At 41.6% G+C, this 15,164-nt stretch overlaps 1 protein-coding gene across 1 annotated transcript in view; it reads right to left on the bottom strand.

Moving 5' to 3' along the window:
• Positions 1–11,975, bottom strand: part of LOC115474246 (DNA-directed RNA polymerase III subunit RPC7-like) — a 43,355-nt gene extending 31,380 nt beyond the window's left edge. The window contains 2 exon segments of the mRNA XM_030209632.1: positions 8,095–8,186; positions 11,896–11,975. The gene's annotated coding sequence lies outside the window, so the exon portion shown is untranslated.
• Between the last annotated feature and the right edge of the window lie 3,189 nt (positions 11,976–15,164).

The raw sequence follows: 15,164 nt of genomic DNA, 5'->3' as shown, positions 1-15,164 counted from the left end.
GACACATGTCCATTAATTTGAGATCAAAAGATTTGGATAGAAGGACACGCCCAAAACATATGGCCCAAATGCGCCCCTGCCCCAGAGCATTTGGGGCACTTGTCATTCTCCTGTAAAGTACCTCAGTAGGCCCGATGCGGGGATACATATAATCTTAATATGCATTTATACTGACGTTCCCACCAGACAGCATTCTGTTAAGTGGTACACATTCAAGAGGCAGGATTTCAGCTGCTGATCCTCTAACTCAACTGCCAACTCCACCGATCACTGCTGGGTCAAGAAGATATAATCATAGTCCCATAAAGTATCTCGTAAATGACTATGATAATATTTTAGGGGACTAGACAGCTGAGCATCCATGCCATGTTAAAGAGGCAGCTGGTAATGTTCACACATAATGCTTTAATTGAAGATACGCAAACTGGTCTAAAAAGCTCAACTGATATTCCCCTCGTAAAGTATCAAAAGATTTCAAGGTCCACTCCTCTGTAAGCACATAGGTGGAGATAGCAGATCCCTCGAGTAGACCGCCTCTAAAAATCCAGGGTAGGTACCACCCATGGGGAAAGTCGCATTCCCCACCAAAGGTAACAAAGGGGAGACTTCATAGGAGGGCCCGTAAACTTTACAGAGGCAGCGATCCATAAGCCATTATTAAGATGGATTTTGGAAAATCCACTGCTTATTTCTAGGATAAGCAGCATAAAATCTGTTTTACTGTTCTGAGATCTTGCCAGATACTTGTAACTTGGATTGGCCACTGTTGGAAACAAGATACTGGGCTTGATGGACCTTTAGTCTCTCTCAGTATGGCAACGCTTATGTTTTCATTTAAGGACAAGATGTCTCATCATCGATTTCCCAGGATAATTTGGACTTGACTGTTTTTCTGGAATAATTAAGAGAGGAACTTGTTACACCCTCCACACTGGTAGTGACACTGGCTTTGGATCCAGATAGGGACTGGCTCTTATGCCTGTACTTGTGTCATAAAAATTCTTCCATTTATTTCCTTAATGTGAGAATGTTGCCTGATGTGGCGAAAGCTATTCAGAGGTGCCGTAAGTAATATTTGCTTCAGCGCCACAGAGTGGTTGATTTGGGAGCTTTCTGCTTAAATTTCCATGTAAATGTATGATTAAGTATGACGGTAAGACTTACATATTTTTTGAACCATCTCAGTTAGCAATGTTATTCAGTAATAAAACTGTTGAGGTGGGACGCTTGACTCAGCCAGTGTGTGATGATTTGGGGTAGTGAGCCCTTGGACCACAGTCGAAGGTCTGACTGTGGCAGACAGGTCATCTCTAAGGCCAAAGCAAAGGAGAGAAAGCATGTCTCAACTGCTAAGAGGGACTGGGCCTCAGGCCTTGGCATGTCAGGAGCAGGTGAGACTGGAACTCAGCAACAGGCAAGACTGGAACTCAGGAGCAGCAAGACTGGAACTCAGGAGATGCAAAGGTACAGGAAGAGAAAATGGTGGGTGGGACAACATAATTGAAGCCCCAGCCGTACGCTGCAAGGCTGGAGTGTTGATCTTGATCCAAAAGGATTACAAGTTCTGGTTCATCAGGTTTGGGCAGACCCTACAGGTTGATATGTCATAGCTAAAATTACCTTAGACTGTAAAATGTTAATCTTGTGCAATATATCATCTTGCACTTGCTTAAACCGTCACTATCCCAGCTGCAGAGGACTTAAATACAAATCTATACATACATCTAGCTTCTCATACATCTGCACACAACTGTGGAATGAATTACCGATCAACATAAAAACAACACACGACTTGACAACCTTCCGAAAATTACTGAAGACTTACTTATTCATAAAGACATACAAAAAAGATTCCCCATAACGATTTGACTCCCAAATTACTCCAAAAACAACTATTATGGAATTCTCCTAATATGTTTATTTCATTACATCCTCATTACTCAATATTATATCTTGTCCTGATATCATTATGTTATGTTTTATCTGTTTATCCACTTCCAATCCTACATGATATACCTATGCACCTTTATTTGTATTAATTCTGAAATTATTATTCCGTTAAGATGATTGCTATGATATTCTTTTGCACCTTATCTGCTTTATATTGTGAAATTCTTATTCTATTAATGTGAATGTCATTGTAACATTTTGTAAGCCACATTGAGCCTGCAAATAGGTGGGAAAATGTGGGATACAAGTGCAGCAAATAAATAAATAAATAACATATGCTCCCAATGTTTTGGATAAACATTTTTTTTGTTCTCTTACAAATATTTTACTTACCCAGCAGAACCTTCCCATTCTCATGAGAGTGAACGTTAATATGGTCCATAACCCTGCAATAGATAAATCACATTCTCTGCCCCGTGAGAAACTTATAGAGGGTCTTTTACTAAGGCACACTCACGTTTTTAGTGCACGCTAAACATCAGAGGTACCAATGCATTCCTATGGGCGTCTCTAATGTTTAGCGTGCACCCAATTTTAGCATGCGCTAAAAACTTGAGCGTGCCTTAGTAAAAGACCTCCATAGTGTCTTAATGGTTGCCTTGGCTTTATAATACTCTAGACCTATTGACATCTGGAGAACATTATACCCTAGACGAGAGAGATTATACGCACCTGTTGATGGCGCATGCGTCGTAGTCTCACACTGATTACTAGTTAGTCTCAAAAGATTTTTTTCTAGTATTATCACAGTGGAAATAGGCCCCTATAATGTCTCAGATCATGCAATGTTTGGATTTGAGCTAGAGATTGGGGCGGGGTCACAGAGATCTTTTCAATGGAAATTCCCTTCCTCAGTTGTATTGGGATCAAGGCTTTCAAGAGTTTTTGCTTAAAAAAATGGGCAGAATATAAAATGCACAACATTGAACACGGGATAATCCTATATTATTCTGGAAAGCAGCTAAGGCTGTCTTGAGAGGAGATATAGCTTTCACAAGCTTCAAAAGGAAAAGCAATGGATCAGGAGAGTTTACGGCTCGACAAACAAATTAGAACGGATTGCTTGCTGTATAGGGCGCACCCCACACCCCAGTGTAGGGCTGTCCTTTTAACTTCTCAGCTCTTAATGAAATGGTGGATGCTCGTGCTGTGAAATCTATCACTTATTATAAGTTTCAGCTGCATCTCCATGGTAATAAGAATGGTACACTTTTAGCAAACTGGCGTGAAATTCTAGACGGCCAACTGCAGTTGTACAATTAGATGATGGTAAGGGTACGCTAGTAAGAACTGATAAAGAGGTGAATGATACTTTTTACAAATTATTATCAATGTCTCTATGCTAGGCCTCCTGATAATAAGTAGTGAAACTTATCTGGAGAGTGTGTCACTATCTTGCATTTCAGATTCTGATAGGACTAAGTTGAATGCACCAATTTCTACAGATGAGGTGGTGACTGCCATACAGCAGAGCGATTTTTTTAAAACTCCAGGTCCTGATGGGCTTAGGGCCGAGTTTTATAAGCTATTATAACCGGCTATCACTCTCACCTTGACATCTTTGTTTAATTTGTTTGTGACAAAAGAAGAGCTGTCTGCTTCACTTCGATTAGCTCAAATAATAGTCCTTTTAAAACCAGGGAAGGATCTAGTGCAACCCGCTTCTTACCGTCCAATCTCCTTAATGAATGTAGAAGTGAAATTGTTTGCCAAAATATTGGCTAACCGTTTAACTCAGATTCTATTGCCTTTAGTAGATGACTCTCAAGTAGGTTTTGTAATAGGAAGAACAGCAACCAAAACATACAGTTGATTTTAACATCTTTGGAACAGGTTGCACGATGTGAGCATTCTTCACTGTTAGTCAGTTTTGACATGGAGAAGGCTTTTGACTGTGTGTCCTGGGACATTTTGTTCGGCACACTTAGGAATATGGATTTGAAGGTTTTCTTGCACACCATACAGATTTTATACTCATCTCCTCAGGCTATGTTTTGGGTGAACAGGGTGCTTTCTCAACCATTCTCCATACATTTGTTGGAACACGTTATGCATGAGAATGGGTCTTTGTTTTCTTGGCAAGACTTCCAGTGTCGTTATCAGGAGATTTCTTTGCATTTCGGCAACTGCAGCATTATGTCAAGTCTTTGAACTCAGTGGGTTTGCAATTTTGTATGGGGATCCACTTGAGGGAATTTTGGGGGAGATTCCCGGAGGATGGGCTTTCTGTACCTACACTGCATTGTGCATTACAACAGTTGTCCCAGGCTAGAGACTGTGATGCCTTGTATTCTCACTGGTGTGTAGATTTGGAACTTCCCATGGAGGCACTGGATTTGACTAGACTAGTAAAATGAATCCCAGAAATTTTAGTCTGTACAGAATTAAGAGAATGTCAGTTTCGGGTGCTTTATAGGGCTTACTTTACCCAAGAACAGGTCTATAAATCTGGTAGGAACCATACCCTCACCTATGTAAAATGCATGCAGGGTGTCAATTCAGTTTTTCATACCTTCTGGACTTGACCCAAGATAAACATTTTCTGGTGAGCCCTAACAAGGTACTTAGAAAGACTTTTAGGCCAAGTTATCCCATTCTTGCTATCTGGGTTCCTCCTACACAAATATGAGGTATTTAGAATTCAGGATGGAGGTTACCACCTCTTACTTCGAAAGGTGGTGGCCTTGGGTAAAATGGTCATACTTGGGATGTGGATAGGAGACAAGGGTCCCTCATTTGGACTTGGTAGAATAGGTTCCATGGGCTAATGCTTCTAGAACAGTGGCACGCTAAATCCTTTATTAAACAAAAAAAGCTTTTCCTGTCCATTTGGGCACATATTTATACTCTTACCCCATAGTGCACAGAATTCACTCTCATTGAATTAAGGTGGAGGTGGGGATGATGCTTCCGTGCTATACTTCCTTTAAGCGTCTACATTTTTTTTTTTTTGTTAGTAGGTCTGTATTATTTTGTTTTGAATATGGAAAAGGAAGGGTTCATTTTAAGATATAGTGGGACAAGGACTCTGCTATATTGGCTTGTTTACCGATTTTCACGGTTGACAGAGGGTATATGAGTGTAGCCTCTTATATTAACTTGCTTTTTCTTTGATTGTATTTCAGAGATCATTGCGTTTACAATATTTGTTCCCTGTTCTCGTTTCTTGTTGGCATGATGGGTGAGTGGTTACTGGTTGGATGGAGAGGGTTACGTGTGAGAAGAGTGCCTGTTACCACTAGACGTTGAAAGTAGTGAGGGGATTTATATAAGTCTTTGTCTGCATAACTGTTGAACTGCTTGCATTATGATGTCGGTACTTTTATGAACTCATTGTTCATCTTATTTCTACATAACTTAGCAGATCATCTCGTTAGAGGGGTGAAGAGGGCGGTTCAACATGTCAAAACTGGTAAGTTTATAATGCATAACTGTTCATCTTTGATGTAGGTAATAGCATTGTTTTGCTACTCATTGTTCATCTTGACTCAGTGTAATGTTTTATGCTTATGGTTCTTTGCTCAACAATAAAATTGTTTAAAACTAAAATGCAATAAAGAAAACCCAAACTTATGCATAACACATCATATTATACATTGCAGCCGTTCTTATCTACTATATTTTCACTGTGGAATTATTTTATTTTTACTTCAGTTTCATTTGCATGATTTTAACAATTATAAGTTTTCTATGTTATGTAAGTACTGCTTTACTTTATTTTATTGTATTTTATGTATTTTAGATCCCTGATGCAAGCAATACGCTGAAACACGAGCCATGTCGTGTCCCTCTGATTTTGGTCTTTGTTTCTGTTTTATCTGTGGGCCACTGCTCTGTTTCCTTGTGCATATTCTGCTTGTGTTGCTATTTCCCTGTGGTCTGCTTGCAGTGTATGATGGAGACAAAAAAGCAAACAGAATGTTAGAAATTGTAAGGAAAGAACAGAAAATAAAACAAAGAATATTGTAATGCTTCTGTATTACTCCAAGGTGCAACCTCCACTTCAGCTTGAGTACTGTGTGCAATTCGGGTTGCTGTATCTCAGAAAAGATATAGCAGAATTAGAAAAGGTGCAAAGAAGGGTGATCAAAATGATTAAGGGGATGGAAATCCTTTCATATGAGGAAAGGCTAAAAAAATTAGGGCTCTTCAGCTTGGAGAAGAAACAGGTGCGGGGGGGGGGGGGGGGGGGGGGGGGGGGAGGATGGATTGAGGTCTACAAAATCTTGAGTGGAGTAAAATGGGTAAATGTGAATCAATTGTTTACTCTTTCAAAAAGTACAAAGACTAGGGGACACTCCATGAAGTTACATGGTAATACTTTTTAAAACAATTAGAAGGAAATATTTTTTCATTCATCCAATAGTTAAGCTCTGGAACTCGTTGCCAGAGTATGTGATATCAGTGGTTAGTATATCTGGGTTTAAAAAACGGTTTGGATAAGTTCCCGGCAGAAAAGTCCATAGTCTGCTATGAGATAGACATGGGGAAGCCACTGCTTGTCCCTGGGATCAGTAATATGAATCTTGCTACTGTTTGGGATTTTGTCAGGTACTTGAGACCTAAATGGCCACTATTGGAAGCAGCACAGTCCACTTCCCACTTCCTGTCTTGTCCTAGATGGACCATTGGTGTGTTCCAGTATAGCTATTCTTATGCCCTTATGATGTCTAGTCTTTTTAGACTGGCTCGTCATGATCACCCAAATTTCTATCCTCAATTTATATTTGAGTCAACTGTTGCCCCCCTTTTTTTGAGGGGGGGTTATCCAGTTTATATTCAGATGGGTTTATATTTGAGTATATACAGTATTTTGACATCCTTCCCCTTGCTTCCCTTGAATTGTTCACTCTGTTTATGTGTCTTTTCTGCACTTTGACAAGCTGTATAAATGTATGCATTTAATCTGGAAGGAGAAAGAATTGAAAATGGCACCTGACCTACTGAACACTGATTTTTGTACTCTCAAATAACCCCTAATTAGAAGGAAAATAACCACCTAAATGTATTAACACCAAAGAATAGAAACCCTAGTTATAACTAATACTCTTAGTAGGTTAACAAATGTTTTACAACATAAGGAAAGCATGACAAAAGCCACATTAGTAATTCCCAAATGTGTTTATCCAGTAAAGAAGAGTACAAAAGGAATGGAAAAGACCAAAAGGATAACCCAGGACCAGCACTACAGGCCGCTTGGGTCTACAATCGTTGATCTGAACATCAAACATATAAACGGCGAGTGACCGACTCACCTGCAAATGCGCAGTACAGACGTCCCTCTCTGTCCCGCCCTCGCGTCAAGACGTCAGAGGGTGGAACAGAGAGGGAAACAGAGTCGGACTGTCGGACGCCACTGCTGCCGCCTGGAAATGAACATCGCACGAACCAACCTCCACTCCCCCCCCATCCCCGCCGCCGCTCCCGCCCCCCCTCCATATCGGGTCCCCTGCACTGACCTGACAGCGCCTCTCACCTCCGTGTGGAAGCGTTGCAGACAGAGGGAAAGAGGAGGGTTGCTGGATATGGGGGGGGGGGGGGGGGGAGGATCGGTGGACGGGGTGAAGCCAGGGGAGAGAGGAGGGCTGAAATACTCGCCCGTTTTTACGAGCTTAACGGCTAGTTTGTTAATAAAAGTCTTCTTCTCATTTGGTCTTTTCCACTCCTTTTGTGCTCTTCTGATTAAAATCTTGTGGGAATCTTTTGGTTTTCTATCCAGTAAAGAATACACTTTAAAAAGCTTACTTGCAACTTAGATTGGGATGTGGAGTTTCATTGCACGCATATTTTAGGCATATGGGTTTTCAGAGATACTTTAGGAAGCATTTAAAGGTGTGGGATGCTTGGAAAATAACTTTTCACAAAGCTATAACAGCATGCCATACAAGCACATAACTTTATGTTATGTTTTGAAATGAGTAAAGATATTCAGGCACATGACCACCCAATTTTGAAGTGAAAATATGTACCTTGTATTTGAAAATCAAAAGGGAATAAGTTTGCAGTTACACAAACCAGTGAAATTTTGGCCCTGAATGTATAATTAAGCCTCACACTTTGCTGCTTTTCTTAAGCACTGTTTTGACATTCCCTTCACTTTAAGTCCATCTCTAGCAAATACATCAAGATAGGGATGGGGATTACCTGAACAGGCATTATGCTTTGTTTTAAGTGATGCGGCTGAAGTTCTGGTAAATTTACTGTAGATAGACTCCTGTTTCCTCCTGTGCTGAGGTCTACATGGAAAAAGAAAAGCATCAGATATACTCGGAAAAAGGGTTATTCACAATGCCTCACTGCACATCAGAGTTTAAACACCAGAACCAGCAATGCCACAGCCCAAAGAGTGAAGGGCTCCTGCACAATTCAAACATCCTAATGTCTGGCATCTTCATAGCTTTCTCATCAGCTACTTAAATTAAAAGCAAGCTTAAACAACTCCCCCTTCCCCAGAGTACTTGTGCAGCTGCATGGCACAGCATCACCTTACTTTTTTTCTCTGAGCAGAGAAGAAAACCCCTGGCTGCTGCTGTTATAAACAACCAGCAGTATTGAAAGAGCTGAATAATCTGTTCCACAAACGTGCAGTAAAAAAGGAGAGGCTTAAAGAGCCGCCTCCTGTGCTGCACAGCATGCTGGGTAACAAGCTTCAGATCTGCTTCAGCTGATTCCAACAACCCAGACCATCTGGTCGATTCCTTGATTTGTTAACTTCTCTTACGATCTTATTTATGAGTAGAGAGGTGTGGTAGCCGTGTTAGTCCACTTTCAAAGGTAATCAATAGAAATAAAACAAAATAAAACATGAAAAAGAAAATAAGATGATACCTTTTTTATTGGACATCACATAACTTAATATTATTTCTTATATTTGTATCCCACACTTTCCCACTAAAAGCAGGCTCAATGCGGCTTACATAGTAATAGGTAACAGAATTTCTTGATTAGCTTTCGAAGGTTGCCCTTCTTCCGATCTGACGAAGGGCAGCCTTCGAAAGCTAATCAAGAAATGTATTGTTATGTTCAATAAAAAAGGTATCAACTTATTTTCTTTTTCATGTTTTATTTTGTTTTATTTCTGTTAATCTTATTTATAAATTCTTGATTTTTTATTATTTTTCAAAAATATACCTTTCTGTGTTTTGAATACGTTTCTATTGAAAAGATGTGTACTATGATTCTTATTTGTTACATTTGTATCCCACATTTTCCCACCTATTTGTAGGCTCAATGGTGGCTTACCTAGTAAACCAGAGAGGCGTTTGCTATTGCAGACTCCGGTGAGAACAAATACAAAAGTGATGGTAATTGATGATTAAGTTCATATGGCATGGCCACATTGGGGAAACGTACATTGGAAGAGCTGAGTTTTGTCCATTTTGTACTTTAGTTTTGTTGTGTTGCCAGTGGCGTTCCTAGGGGGTGGGCGGTGGAGTGCGGTACCGCCTCGGGTGCACACCGCTGGGGGGGGGGGTGCCGCGCGCCTGTCCGCTACGTTCGTTCTGTGCTCCCTCTGCTACTGTTACTGTCCTGTTCCGGGGCAGAGGGAGCATGGAAACGAACGAAGTGGACAGGCACGTGGCACCCCCCCAGCGGCGTGCACCCGGGGGGGGGGCGTTTCCTTCGCCGGGGGGGGAGGTGTCCTTTTGCCGGGGGGAGGGGTCACGCTGCACGGGGGGGGGGGGGGGGGGGGGGGCGCTGCACCGGGGGGGGGGCAGGGCGCATCGGCGATCTGCCCTGGTGTCAGCCCCCCTAGGAACGCCACTGTGTGTTGCAATTCTGCCCTCGGATACTTTTCAGTTTATAAGGCGGACCATCTGCTTTATATATTATTATTTACATAGGTGCTTTAGGGAATGAAAATGGAGAGGCTAGACACAAGGATAAAAGGGAGGCGGTGGGGCTAAACACTTGAAGGTAATCTAGGGCTACCTGCACCCTGCCTTTGAATTTTATGCAGCCCCCAAGACCATGGAAAGTATACATAGAAAATGTCATTAACTATAGTTTTGGTGATTTTAAATACAAATATTTTCAGAATAGCCAATCTAGCAGTTTTTATTTATTTAATTAATTAATTATCTAGAAGGTCTATAGAGGTCTGTGCATTTCCAATTCCAAAGTTACATAATGTTACGGCCCTTAGGGGTAGTACTGATATTTGTGCAGCCCTCTAGGGGTAGCACTAACATTCATGTGGCCTCTTGTATAAAGCTTGCCCCCCTAATCTAGGGTGTCAGATACACTTGGCTGGCACTGGGTAGGGGGTCTGTTTGGTTTGAGGGCCTTCTGAGTGTCTTAGAACTATGTCCAGCATCACTCCTCTGTATCCCGATGCCCCTCCAAGTCCAGCATTCTCCTGTGTTCCTATTCTTCCCCATATCTAGCATCTTCCCTCTGTGTCCATATACCCTCTCCCATGTTCAGCATTGCCGCTCTGTGTCCATATACCATCCCCATGCAGCATCTCCCCTATGGTCCCCTCCATGCCCATCCTCTCCCCTCTGTTTCTGTACACCTCCTTGTATGCAGCATCTCCCCCCTCTTCCTCCTGCACACCAATGTGTCTACTACTACTACTATTTAGCATTTCTATAGCGCTACAAGCCGTACGCAGCGCTGCACAAACATAGAAGAAAGACAGTCCCTGCTCAAAGAGCTTACAATCTAATAGACAAAAATAAAGTAAGCAAATCAAATCAATTAATGTGTACAGGAAGGAGGAGAGGAGGGTAGGTGGAGGCGAGTGGTTACAAGTGGTTACGAGTCAAAAGCAATGTTAAGAGGTGGGCTTTCAGTCTAGATTTAAAGGTGGCCAAGGATGGGGCAAGACGTAGGGCTCAGGAAGTTTATTCCAGGCGTAGGGTGCAGCGAGACAGAAGGCGCGAAGTCTGGAGTTGGCAGTAGTGTCTCTCTCCTCTCCAACCCCAACCCATCCAGCTTCTCTCCCTCTTCTTCCCAGCATCTGGCTCACCTGCTTTCCCTTTCTCCCTTCCACTGTGTGTTCAGTATTTGATTCCCTTTTCTTCATCCTCTGGTTTGGTATCTCTCTTTCCCTTCCATTCCCTTCTCCTTCCCCTCCCCCCGCAGGTCCAGCATTTCTATCCCTTCCATCAAGCCCCCTCCTGTGAGTCCAGCACCTCTCTCCCTTTCCTTCAGTCCCCCCATGGGTCTACCACCTCTCTGCCTTCCTTCCAGCCCCCCTCCCGTGCATTCAGCCCTACCATTCACAGGGTTACATTGATTACTACTGACATCTTCACAAGAAATTAACCTTTCTACACGATAGGCAAGCACAGAGGCCCAGCAGGTAGCAAAAGCCAGCAGTAGTAAATCTATGCACAAGTCTTGTAGGAGCATATTGGCTTCACCAAAAAACAGCAGTTATGTAAAGTGACCAGCATACACTGATTACAGTGCAGTACAGACTGCAGAGGTGCTACAACCTGGTAGTGTCATACATTTCTGCACATGGCAATAGCTGGCCAGAGGGGGTACATGTTCATACCAGGCACCAATTGCCCTCTTCCCCTTTTGGAAGGCTAACACAATTCCTAGCAGTACTCACATGACAAGATAAGATGTACCTTACACCACTACATTCCTTCCCCACAAAGCATTACAACATGTAATGGTGGGTCTCCATGAACCCTTAAAAGCTACACCAAATTTACACCCTTGTAACATCCATCCTTGATACTATGACATACCATGGGGGTTTGTGTACCATATATATCCTATAAGTATAACCCCCTCCACACACACACACACACACGCTTATGCTATTTTTATAGGGGTGGCCTCCCTGTCTAACACCATAACTATCTATTGATTAGCACCCCTATTCAGTACCCCCCCCCCCCAATGAGGGACACAGCTGAGTGTAGCCTGGGAATTACATGGCTTCCTGGACATACAACACACAGGAAATGAGCAATTTCAAACCTCATTTGTGAGATGGAAGGCAGGATCAGGACAAACATTAGTCTAGAATAGACGTTCACCTAGGGCAGCAGCTTCTGGGGGTCACAAATAGCCAGCTGGCATCAAAGCAAACCTGTAGGTCCACAAACACACAATATGAAAGATCCTCAGCATGTGTTGTTGCATACATAACAAAGTATGGTCCTAAAATCCATTATGTCCAATAATACATTTTTACAGTTCTGTTGTAGGGGGTTATGATAGCAGTGTTCCATTAACCATTGCTTGGCTAGGGGAGGAAGAGGGGAGAACAGTGTGATCTTCCATGTTCTTCAGCTTAGGAGTTGCTAAAAATCAGGAGACTAATCCTGAAGTCTGCTGACCATTGCAATTGGTGGTTTGGAAATGAGGTGATTATAATTACCAATCACAGTGTCTTGTGTATGTTGACGATATGAAAGGAACATTTCCCTCCTTGAGTGCTAAAGGCATGGTTACACTGGCACAGACACGTCTACCGTTGGGAAAATATATTGACATACATACAGAGAGAAGTTTGATGCCATTAATACAAATTTGATTGTGTACACATTGAAGGAAATTGCAACCTGCACCACTGATGCTGAAATAGAATTAACTGAATCAACTGAAAGGTGTGTCTCAGTAGGAAGACGTGATCTCAGTAATTCTTATGTATATGCTGTATCAATTAAAAAGCTGTGCAGTCTGAAAATCAAGAAGCAGCGCTCAATGGTATTCTATAACAGATGCTCAAAGAAGAGCAATGAGTGCCGATTTTGACATCCAAAAAATGTGGATGGCAGGACTTACACCTGCTGAGACCAGGTGTAATTCCTGCCACCCAATCTGGGAGCACGTCCCCAGTATTCTGCGCACAAATTTTAGGAATACCTCTGACCCGCCCATGCACCTCCCTTGGCCATGCCCCTTTTGGTTGCACGCTATGGGATTTGGGCGCACATTGTTATAGGATAGTGCATAGCAAGATGTGCGCCACATATTGAATCTGGGGGTAAGCCCATATTTAGCATGTTTTAGTAAAAGGGCCCCTATATATTCCACCTCCTCTTATAACTTTGCTAGTAAGATGTTTTAACGTCTATTGTGTTGATATTATAAATAGTATACTATGCATAATGTGTACTGTTATTTGAATATTATTCCTGCTTTAATTATCTATTGCATAGGTCTGGCTTAAGCTTAGGTGAAATTCTTCAAAAAGACAGTAAATAAATCCTAATAAATAAATATGTGGCACTGGAAAGTGCTAGAGGGAAGTGCACTGTCAGAACATGCCTGCCAGCCTTTTATGAGAGGTTCATAAAATAGGAATTAATTAGTTCTGAAATGAGCAGTAGGTGTGGCCAAGCAGAGTTTTCCTTCCTGAAATGGAATGCAAAACTTGAGACGTATATGACTAGCCCTTGCATTGACAAGTCAATGAATGTTCATTTTTTTCTTTTTAATTTTATTTTATTAAAGGTATTAAAGGTATAATAACAAAAATGAGCTGTACAAGGTAAAAAAAAAAAAAAGAACAAACTCCCTGATATTTAAAAGCAATTAGCTGGCCAGGATATGCATCTCTCTCTCCAGGCAGTAGTGCGAGGAAAATTCTACAATTATTGCATCAAAGGGCAGTCAGTTTAGACATCCGGCAAACATAGTCTACTTTCAGCAGCAAGTGTTTGTCGGTTGGGCAGCTTTATCTGCTTCCAGGTCACTGCTAATGCAATTCTGCCAGCTGTCATAAAATTGAAAGTCAGTTTGCAATACTAATTATAGTATTTTGGAGTCCCCAAATTGTGGACTTTAGCCAAATTATTTTCTGAACTTTTGGACTTGTAATAGTCATTCTTCTTTTCTATATTTTCTTCTTATTTGACTTTGCTAGACAAGTGTGATACTTGGGGCCCTGTTTACTAAGCTGTGCTGTAGGCACGCTAACTTTTTAGTGCATGCTAAAAATTAGCATGCGCTAACAATAGAGACACCCATTATATTCTCATGGATGTCTCTAGCGTTAGTGAGTGCTAATTTTAGTGTGCGCAAAAAGGTTTGCACGCCTACAGCGCAGCTTAGTAAACAGGACCCTTGGTTGTAATATATGCAAATATAAACAATATGACTCGAAGTCTCCAACTAGATATGACTTCACACCAGAGAAAATATGAGAAAAAGGATAGGCAGCAATAGAAAGCACTTTGGGCTCAATTAAAATTGACTGATTACCTGGCAACATTAAACCTTGGCCAGAGGGATTACAAGGAAAAGTTGCATAAAATGGGACCCTGGGCTAAAATAGCATGGGTTAACAGTAGTCCACTTTGATAACGTCGTCCTATACCTTTTAGTATGTGGTCTACATGCAAGGATATGTAGTGGTGTAAGTAGGACCATGACCATATACTGGTTTAGCTTTAGTATAAGGGAATTAAATTGTGCCAGGGGACTTGGAAACTGAGGGGCCCTTTTACAAAGCTGCGGGAGGGCTAACATGCGGGTAGTGTGTGCCAAATTGGGTAATTCTGAGTTTGGCGCACACCAAATCTCATGGTAGAAAAATATTTTTTATTTTCTACCTGCAGGGGTGTTCTCAGCAGTAATCGCAGCACAGCCACATTGCCGCATGCTGCACAGTTACTACGCAGGTAGTGTGTGAGCCCTTACCGCTAAGTCAAAAATGAAATTATCGCAAGGGCCATGCGGTAGCCGGGTGGTAACTCCAAATTGGCTATGGCTACAGTTTAGTAAAAGGGCCCCTATGTTTCTTTTTTCAATTAAAAAAAAAAATATTTAAAAAGATGCAGTGCCTAAAGCAACAGTACTATGAATGGGGCAACAAGACTAGAAAGTTACTGGCAATGAGACTGAAAAAAACACAGCAGGAAGTATCATAATAATCATAATAATATTAGAGAAAGACAATGAAGACCTATCACCTAAATTTAAGCTAGCCCTGGCATATGTCAAACTTTCCTACACTACCCTGCCAAATTCCAGATCCATGCCAACCATATAGGCAGCCAAACATGATAGAGTAATGGTTATAATACCCAAACAGCAATGAAGGATCCCCTATGGAAACAGTATATCCCAAAAAGAAGTAGGGAAGGGACGTAGGTTAAGCAATAATGAGTAGGACACCAGATGTAGATAAACAACAATTTTTATTGCCAGAAGGTAGATACAGTGGACTCAACACAATCCTGCCTGCCTCAGGAATCGAGTAAAAATACATAATATAAAAATAAAGTACATAATCCAAA

This window comes from Microcaecilia unicolor, chromosome 7 (assembly GCF_901765095.1).
Source record: "Microcaecilia unicolor chromosome 7, aMicUni1.1, whole genome shotgun sequence".
Taxonomy (NCBI): domain Eukaryota; kingdom Metazoa; phylum Chordata; class Amphibia; order Gymnophiona; family Siphonopidae; genus Microcaecilia; species Microcaecilia unicolor.
The sequence above is the reverse complement of the archived record's forward strand: the minus strand, read 5'-3'. Positions and strand labels throughout refer to the sequence as shown.